The 8,798-nt window shown below is 42.1% G+C and overlaps 1 protein-coding gene across 2 annotated transcripts in view; it reads left to right on the forward strand.

The window, feature by feature from the left end:
- The window catches only part of igsf11 (immunoglobulin superfamily member 11), an 85,908-nt gene extending 85,838 nt beyond the window's left edge, over nucleotides 1-70 (forward strand). For both annotated transcript variants that reach the window (XM_034549276.1, XM_034549277.1), the window contains one exon: nucleotides 1-70. This exon is cut by the window's left edge and continues 2,961 nt beyond it. The gene's annotated coding sequence lies outside the window, so the exon portion shown is untranslated.
- The last annotated feature ends 8,728 nt before the right edge of the window (nucleotides 71-8,798 follow it).

The raw sequence follows: 8,798 nt of genomic DNA on the forward strand, positions 1-8,798 counted from the left end.
ATTTATCCGACGTGTTTCTTCTTTGTTTTTGTTTTTTGTTTTTGTCTCGAGGCTGTCTACACACACACACACACACACACACACACACACACAGACACACACACACACACAGACACACACACACACACACACACACACACACATTGATTCATAAATACAGTAAGACGTCAAGAGTTCAAATGATCAAAGGTCCATTAATACCTCCCTGCCTTTTTGTCTGACAGTGTTTTCATGATCAATTAGATCCCCCCCCCCCCCACCCCCCCCCCCCCCCCCCCTCCCGAAGTGAGATTATTTTACTAACTCTGCCCTCTGTTTGCAGGAACAATGGAGGACAGAGAGCACAATCAGTAGAAAACTACTGAGGCTTTAACCCAGATTGAATATCAATCTCTCATATTCTACCCCCCGGCCGTAGGTTGGCGTGTGTGGAACACACATGGTGATATATGGGGTCGTGTATATAGAGAAATAATGACTTGTGATATATATTGCCAATAGTTAAGCCAATCTGTAAATATGTATAAAAATACATCTTGTTCTTACTGTTGGGTTGAAATGAAATAGGAAAAATAACACTGGAACTTGTAGTGAATAAATATTGTTAATACATTCTAATCTGCTTTCGTTTTGTGCGTTGCACGTTTTATTTGGCACGCTATGATTTTTTTCCCAGCCTGCTTCCGTGTTTTTAAAGATGAACAAAAACGACAACGCTCAATAAGGAATAATATAATTAGAGAAAGAGAGAAAGAAAACCAGAGGAATGACCTTCAACCTTTTGCTTCACAAGTCTTCAAGCGGATTGTTGCTGCTTTTTAAGCTTCATGTATATATAATGTGTACATATTTTTGCATAAAATGTCCCACACACGTTGGGGTATTGTCTTTAGGAGAAGCTGCCGGCGTGATATAAGTCACTTTTATATTTCACGCTTTGCTCAGCGTGCTTTCCATGAAACGTATATTCCTCCAGCCTTCGGTGTTCCTGCAGGCCGTTAAGACAATCATGAAGACGGGGAGCCGTACAGAATAATAACCTGTAGAATATGCAAGAGTGCTATAGTTTCTTCACGCTCTCGTGGTTTTCTATTTCCAAGACAAAAATCGTGCCATGCTGCATAAATGAAATGTCTTCCGAGTAACGATGGAAATTCAGAATTTGATCCGTGAACGGACACTTCTATTTCCTTTGTAATGCTTATGTGGGGTTATCACTCACAGCAAGAGGGTCCTGGGTCCTCATCTATGCTTTTTTTTGGGGGGGGTGGGGGTAACAGGAATGTTCTCTTGCACCGCATTACAGCTCTAAGATATTTGGTTGTTTTAGGTTGTGTGAGCGGTGGATGAAGTTATTGCTTCATCAGATGCATGGCATATGTGTCTAATATATTCATGGCTGTGATCATTTTTACCTTCTTGGTAAGTGGAGAGTTAATCTGAACCTTCTTAGGTTGGAACGATCAGACACTGCTGTTCTTCTTTGAACCACTGGAGGGCAGTGTGTACACACTCGTGGAGGAAACCTGTTGTTCATCTCAGTCTCTAAATCTCATCAGAGGAGTTAAAGCCAGTTCATTTAGAGCGATCATTATAAAAGACAAACGTATCTAATGTCGGTAGATTAAGTGTTAATCCATTTATTTAAATACATCTGAATAGATGGAAAATAACTTGTATTTGACAGAACACCATACGTCTTAATGCAATCTCAGACCCGGAGGTTTCCCTTCTCATCCCTTTGGTCTTCCTCTAACCCACTTCCACTTTAAGAATGTACAGGAGTGAACTTTTAAAAGGGCAACGGGGTCAAGAGCTCCTGAGGATCGTTTGCACAACATTTGCATTATTGATGTTGATTCAATTTGAGGATCTAGACTAGCAAGTAGGTTCCGAGATCGGGTCTTCTGTTGCTCCGATAGATGTTTTTAAAAGTCTAGACAATATATGTTTACCTCCTGCCAAGGCTGACTGCACAGATAGCTGTTAACGTTATTGAACTGTCAACAATGCCACCATGAGCGTACACAACCTTTGAGAACCAGCGGTGAATATCTGTAGCAGCGTAGAAAGCTTCTGCCCTCCAACCACCACGCTAAAAGTGAAACATCATGTCACATGCCTTAAAATCGAAAACACATTTTGTATTAAATAAAAAGGTGTGTGTGCTTTTAAGAACGAGTGCACAGCCGAGGCAGAAAGGGGCCCTCTTGGAAATTAGGTGAGAGAAAGAGAAGGAGAGAGAGAGAGAGATATATAAAGATAAAGAGAGATACATAATCAAAGCCAATCCGACAGAATGAAAGGCTGACAATGAAAAATAACTCCAAAACCCGCACATTGAGAGAGAGAAAGAGAGAGAGAGAGAGAGAGAGAGAGAGAGAGAGAGCAAATACAGGAACCCATTTCCCAGCAGGGCCGAGGGCCAATCAAGCCTCTCCGGTTTGCAGGCTGAATGCACAACGCTGTGTCTGAGAACTCCCTTTGAACAATCATTACATGGCCCGATATATCTATGTTCTCTGCTGTCCAGTGGTATATATAGAGTAGCCATCCCATAATAGCCCTGACCCGTGGAACCGGCTCACTGCCTCACCCTCTTTCTTTCATGTGAAGGTTCATTTTTGCCACACATTCACACTCTATTGTGTCGACGGACCCGAACATAACTGGACCTCCTTCCACCTGCATCACACAAGTAGAGGTATCACATACATGTACAGTGATACGAGACACATCCACACTATGTTAAACCTAACCTCAATTAATACATCTGTGATTGGCCTTCCACACGCCCCTACAGACACCCTAGTGAAATAATGGACCTTTCTCACAGCAGACATGTTGACTCTAATGACATTAACAAAGGCTTGTTTCCAATGAAGTGTTACAGTGAGACAGCATGCGCGATAACATCGTAAACCCGTCCGCATCACGATCTCTGGGAGTGTGAGCGGATGGTGTGAAGACCAAAAAGAGGACAAACAAACAAACAGGACTTTCACCCTGGAGACCAGTTTGACCGGGAAAAAAACCCAGTGAGCTGCACGCTGTTGGCTGCTGTGCCTTTGTTTCCGTTGCCGTGGTAACGGTCCTCGCTGCCCTCCTCTTATATATGCGATGTGTTTAAAAAGCACCGTGACGTCATCTTAATATGTCCAGGTCCTCGTCACACAATTTGAGAACAGACAATGCACTTTTACAAAATGCCCCAAAGCTCTTCGGCTTGTGATGCAACTTGTGACTAAACGTGCATGCAAAGCAACTCTTTAATTTGTTTAATAAGTTATGATCTATGTGCCGTACGCATTTTCATCGCTATTTGAATCAGTTCAAACTCATTTAAAGCGGAAGGAAAAGAAGGAAAAGAATGAAGGAAGAGAAGGAAAAGAATGAAGGAAAAGAAGGAAAAGAATGAAGGAAGAGAAGGAAAAGAATGAAGGAAGAGAAGGAAAAGAATGAAGGAAAAGAAGGAAAAGAATGAAGGAAAAGAATGAGGGAAGAGAAAGAAAAGAATGAGGGAAGAGAAAGAAAAGAATGAGGGAAGAGAAAGAAAAGAATGAAGGAAAAGAAGGAAAAGAATGAAGGAAGAGAAGGAAAAGAATGAAGGAAAAGAAGGAAAAGAATGAAGGAAGAGAAGGAAAAGAATGAAGGAAAAGAATGAGGGAAGAGAAAGAAAAGAATGAAGGAAAAGAATGAGGGAGGAGAAGGAAAAGAAGGAAAAGAATGAAGGAAAAGAAGGAAAAGAATGAAGGAAGAGAAGGAAAAGAATGAAGGAAAAGAATGAGGGAAGAGAAAGAAAAGAATGAAGGAAAAGAATGAGGGAGGAGAAAGAAAAGAATGAGGGAAGAGAAAGAAAAGAATGAAGGAAGAGAAGGAAAAGAAGGAAAAGAATGAAGGAAAAGAAGGAAAAGAATGAAGGAAGAGAAGGAAAAGAATGAAGGAAAAGAATGAGGGAAGAGAAAGAAAAGAATGAAGGAAAAGAAGGAAAAGAATGAAGGAAAAGAAGGAAAAGAATGAAGGAAGAGAAGGAAAAGAAGGAAAAGAATGAAGGAAAAGAATGAAGGAAAAGAAGGAAAAGAATGAAGGAAGAGAAGGAAAAGAAGGAAAAGAATGAAGGAAAAGAAGGAAAAGAAGGAAGGAAAAGAATGAAGGAAAAGACAGATACGCTTTATATATTTTTTTCTCTTTAATGATTCAATTCATCGAAGCAAAAAGCAGAAAGAATTGTCTCAACTCTGTGAATCCAATTGCAAGCACATGATACACGAAGACAACGGAAGAGGACAGAAAGGAACAAAAGAAAGGAGGAAGAGAAGCGTCAGTGTGGTTTTAACGGCGATGTCGCTTCCCGGTCTGATCGAGTCGGAGGAGTTCTATAGATGCTGTTAACCCCCCGGGTCAGAGGTCAACTCAGTCCACCCGGGAGACAATCTACGGAGGATGGGAAAGGGGAAACAATGGGCCGATTCAACACGGTGATGGACAGGTGGACAGGATGAAAAACTATTTCAACTTTCATCAAGAGTTTAGTGGGAGATGGATGGAAATGTAACTCTAAACTTTAATTGTTTCTAGAACTTGGATAACATATACGGGAGCAACGTCCAACTGTCCCTTTTAAAGCCAAAGAAGGACTTTGTTGTTTCCTTACAAACATGCAATAGTATAGATAACCACACGAGAATTACTTTAATTGACTTTGGGTTTTCTGACGTCTCAAGGGTGTCTAACGGGCAGGACGAGAACATTGCTGGAGGAACGATGGCTGCTTTGAATGCGAAGGTACAATAATAAAACAGCATGGTCGTGGTTATCAAGCCTGGATCCTTGAATCTGTAATTTTTTGAGCACATCTCCGATCCCATCATTGTCCCCTCCAGCAACATTCCCACTTCTACCAGTCAATCTCCTCCGGTCCACCAGGACCCCTCTGACCTTTTGGTCCTTTTTGTCCCGAGCCCAGTCACCTCACTCCCACACCCGGTCACTCCTTCCTGCCCTGCAGTAACCCCCTCCCCCCTTCCCCCGCCCACCTCCTCACCTTCTTTCCACTTTCCTCATCGGCCCTGCAGCTCTTTTTCGACTAGTTTGTTAAAGTTGCTACGGTGCCGTTGAGTTTTCATTCGTTGCGATAACTTATTTTCCATTTCTGAGTCAAATAAAAAAATCTTTTTCAGTTTACTTTGTTACAAAAACAATCTGTTTAGATCAAAAGTGTGTATCGATCTCTGAGCGGCATTTTACTCGAACAATTCTGAACTGGTCAAACAAAATGTGTTGAGCAGACCCGTCATGGGAATCGTTGAGTACTCCACTGTTTCCATCCCTCTGTGCCTTTGTGAGACTCATTTTTTCTTAGTAATGGGCTACAATTCAATACACCTACATTCTTTGTGATGTTACTCTCTACCCTTTGGATTTGTCTTCCAACAGGGTTATCTGCCGGTTTTTATTTACTTTGTTGCAAACTTATGTGTGAAAGTATTCCACATATAATATTGCTGAGCCTCGCTTTGGAAGTAAAGTAGAAAAGATGGCGAAGGTGTCATCAAACAGATCTACAGTTCCTCTGATGATCACCAAGAGACCAGCAGTGGGGGAAACCACGTTCACCCTGCCGTCCCTCTGAAAGGCAACGTGTTGCACATGTGTGTGTGTGTGTGTGTGTGTGGGGAGAAAAGAGGGAACTGTATCGACTCTATGAAGGATGGGAGGCCAACAAGGCACTCGTTCACACAGTTCTTTATGTGCACGCACGCCGACATCGACGCACACGCATTCTCAAGATGCGCTGCGCTTCATTTGGCTCGAGGCACAATGTCAAAAACCCACTAAGAATGACGCCGTTTGTGTGTGTGTGTGTGTGTGTGTGTGTGTGTGTGCGTGCGTGCGTGCGTGCGTGCGCCATGCACGGGAAGGAAAGGGAAAACTGAAATCTCATTGGAAACAAAACATTAGCTCCACTGCGGTCGTAAAGGGAGCTGGTGTTTACAGAGTTTCATATTTGCATAATTTCATGAATCGGGAGATTGTTTAGGAAATGAACTCCTTATGAACTCGTGGAATATATATATATATATAGTATATATATATATATATATACTGTATATATCAGTATCTGAAATAGTGGAAAGGAGAGGGATGAAAGGCCTTGCGTCAGTGTAATATAAACATGGGGTCAGATTGGTTATGACATGCAGGTCGGCTCGTAGGCATGTTGGAAAAGTGTCGAGCTTTCACGACACGAAAAGCAAATGTAAGTAGTCAACGCTTAGAAATAATTGACCTTGAGCGCTCTGCCGGGTGATTTCTCTCAAAGCTCCGGTGCAACATGGCAGCAAAGAAGATGAGATTGGGAATGGGATCCTTTTAATATAATGATCCCAGATTACTTTTTTTCTTTTCTTGCATAGCTATATATATATATATATATATATATATATGTTTTAATCATAGAGGTGTGTGTGTGTATTTAATGTCGCAATGCAATGATTCCAAGAGGCTTTTTTTTATTTTTTATGCGTGTTCATTTTCATTTCCGTAATAGACGATTTGATTATTAGGTTGAATCATGGCTCGTTTAATTAAAACCTCTCCGCTTGTCAACTCCTTTGTGAGCCTCTTCAAATTGGACTTGGTTGTCCACGTGAGGTGCCTTCTCAGAAGATCATCAGTAAGATTATGGGGAAAAAAAACATCTCAATATGACCTGCTGGCATCCAGATATCAAATCTCAAAACTATGTTGAAGTTTTATCCTTTCCTTTTGTACTCTTCTTGTGTACGACACGTTTACATCTCTGTGGAGTGAGAGAAAACCCCCTCTTGGTGCAGTAACACCCTTTTTAATGAAACACTTTTAGGGAGACAATTGCAATGGCGGGTGGGAGTGGAGGGGGGTGGGGGAGGGGTCATCACTGCCTCCCATCTCGTCCCCTCCTTTGTAAGCGTTGAAGTGGTGGAGCTTCAGTCTTTTCTTTCACTACGTCTTACCCCTCTGCAAAAGGCCTCCTCCTCCTCCATTCCCCACCGAGAAGAAAGAGGAAACGATGATTGCATTGCAGGGGATGAGAGAGAGAGGAGAATTGGATGGAATCAAATTCAAGGCGTAAGTCGAGGCCTCGCCACCTGTCACCTAATCGCTTTTTCCAGCTGCCGCCGAGGGACTATTCAGCCCCCCCCCCCCCGTCTGTGTCCGTTCTCAATCTATTTATACCTCGTTGTGTCAATGTTGGTCTCATCTTTCACCTGACTCGGTCACCTTATCGGTTTACTTGAGGCTGTATTATATTTGTCCAGAGGAGTAAAGGGAAGAAAAGAGGTGTAGTGGATATGAAACTATTTAATGCTTTACATGTATGGCAGAACAACTAGACGGCTGATGTCCCAAAACAACACATAGAGGGAGTACCAACTACTGGATTACATTTTGGAGAGGATCGTGGCTTGAATTAAAATAAGTATGTGTTTGAGGTAAACGATGTTATGCGCGTAAGTTAAAATAAGTCACTGTTGACTTTGACACAAACAGTGGCCTCCAAGGGTGAAAGTCCTGTGTTTGTCCCTTTATACCACGTCAACCTGACTTTGTCTTTTGCTTCGGTCGTCATGACTACGGCCAACGATAAGCCACGCCTTTTTTCTTCTTCTACCGTCGACAAGGAAGTGACAGGAACAACATGTTGGCATCCGTCGATCATTTCTGCCAAAACTAAAATAATCAGCAGACACAATATATAATGAAGATGCAGAATATTTACCATCTTGGTCCAAGTCTTTACTCTCTGTCACTTCTTGCATCTTAAAGAGGCTAATATTCATATAATATAAAATTCTATCAAATAGCAATGTGCATAGGTTGGGACAAAGTTCAAATTATTGCTCATAGTGATTATAATCATCACCCAAATATGGAGCCCCCCCCCCCCTCGGCTTTATGGAGCTCTACAGCTGGTTCACACATTTCTGCAATTGTGCAGTTTTCACATTGTGTTTTCCACTCTCTCTCTCTCTCTCTCTCTTTCTGAGCCATCGGTTCATTCTTGAAGCTAATGATCAGCGATTCACTTCTCCTGATCACCACTTTCAGCTGCAACATCTTTCTTGTCCTTTGCTTCCGCTCAGTGGGGGTTTCTGTCCCCCCTGAAGCTCCGTCAGCTGTCCCAATGTGCCTTGATTTCCCTCAAGTGTTTCTCATCTGGTAGAAGAAGAAGTAGCTCTGATTCTCTCGTTCTCCTCCCGACAGGAAGCTCCAACCTTGTTGTTTCTTTTTTTCCAGAAATCTCAAACCCTCCGTGACTGACTATAGAGATGGGAGCTTTTCTTTTCCTACATTCGTCTTGCATATTTAATTCCTTGTTCTACAATTATTATCAACCTGTTATCGTTTGGATTCAATATTCAGTTTTCCTTTAAAACATCTATGAATACTGTTACGAATACTTACCCCAAAAAGGATTGCTAATATGTACATTACCTTGTTTAAATTCAGTCAGTGAAGCTGCAAACGTCTTTCTTAGTTGTGCTCAGAAATAACTCCCAATGTCAACCCAACTTAATCTGTCAGCACGATTCCTTGAAGTGAATCTGAGATTATGTTTTAACTATAGTCCCGGACAGTTAATAGAACAACGGGCTTTTGCAACGTGGACACACTCTGACATCTTAGACAATCTACAAATGCAGAACAGCTCTGCTGGCAGGTGGAAGGTGACAAAGGTCCGTCACATGATGAGGAGAGGAGGAAAGATCTCTGGAACCAGCTGGCCTGTTAACAACAGACAACAGAGAGTGAGA

This window comes from Cyclopterus lumpus, chromosome 13 (genome assembly GCF_009769545.1).
Source record: "Cyclopterus lumpus isolate fCycLum1 chromosome 13, fCycLum1.pri, whole genome shotgun sequence".
NCBI lineage: Eukaryota > Metazoa > Chordata > Actinopteri > Perciformes > Cyclopteridae > Cyclopterus > Cyclopterus lumpus.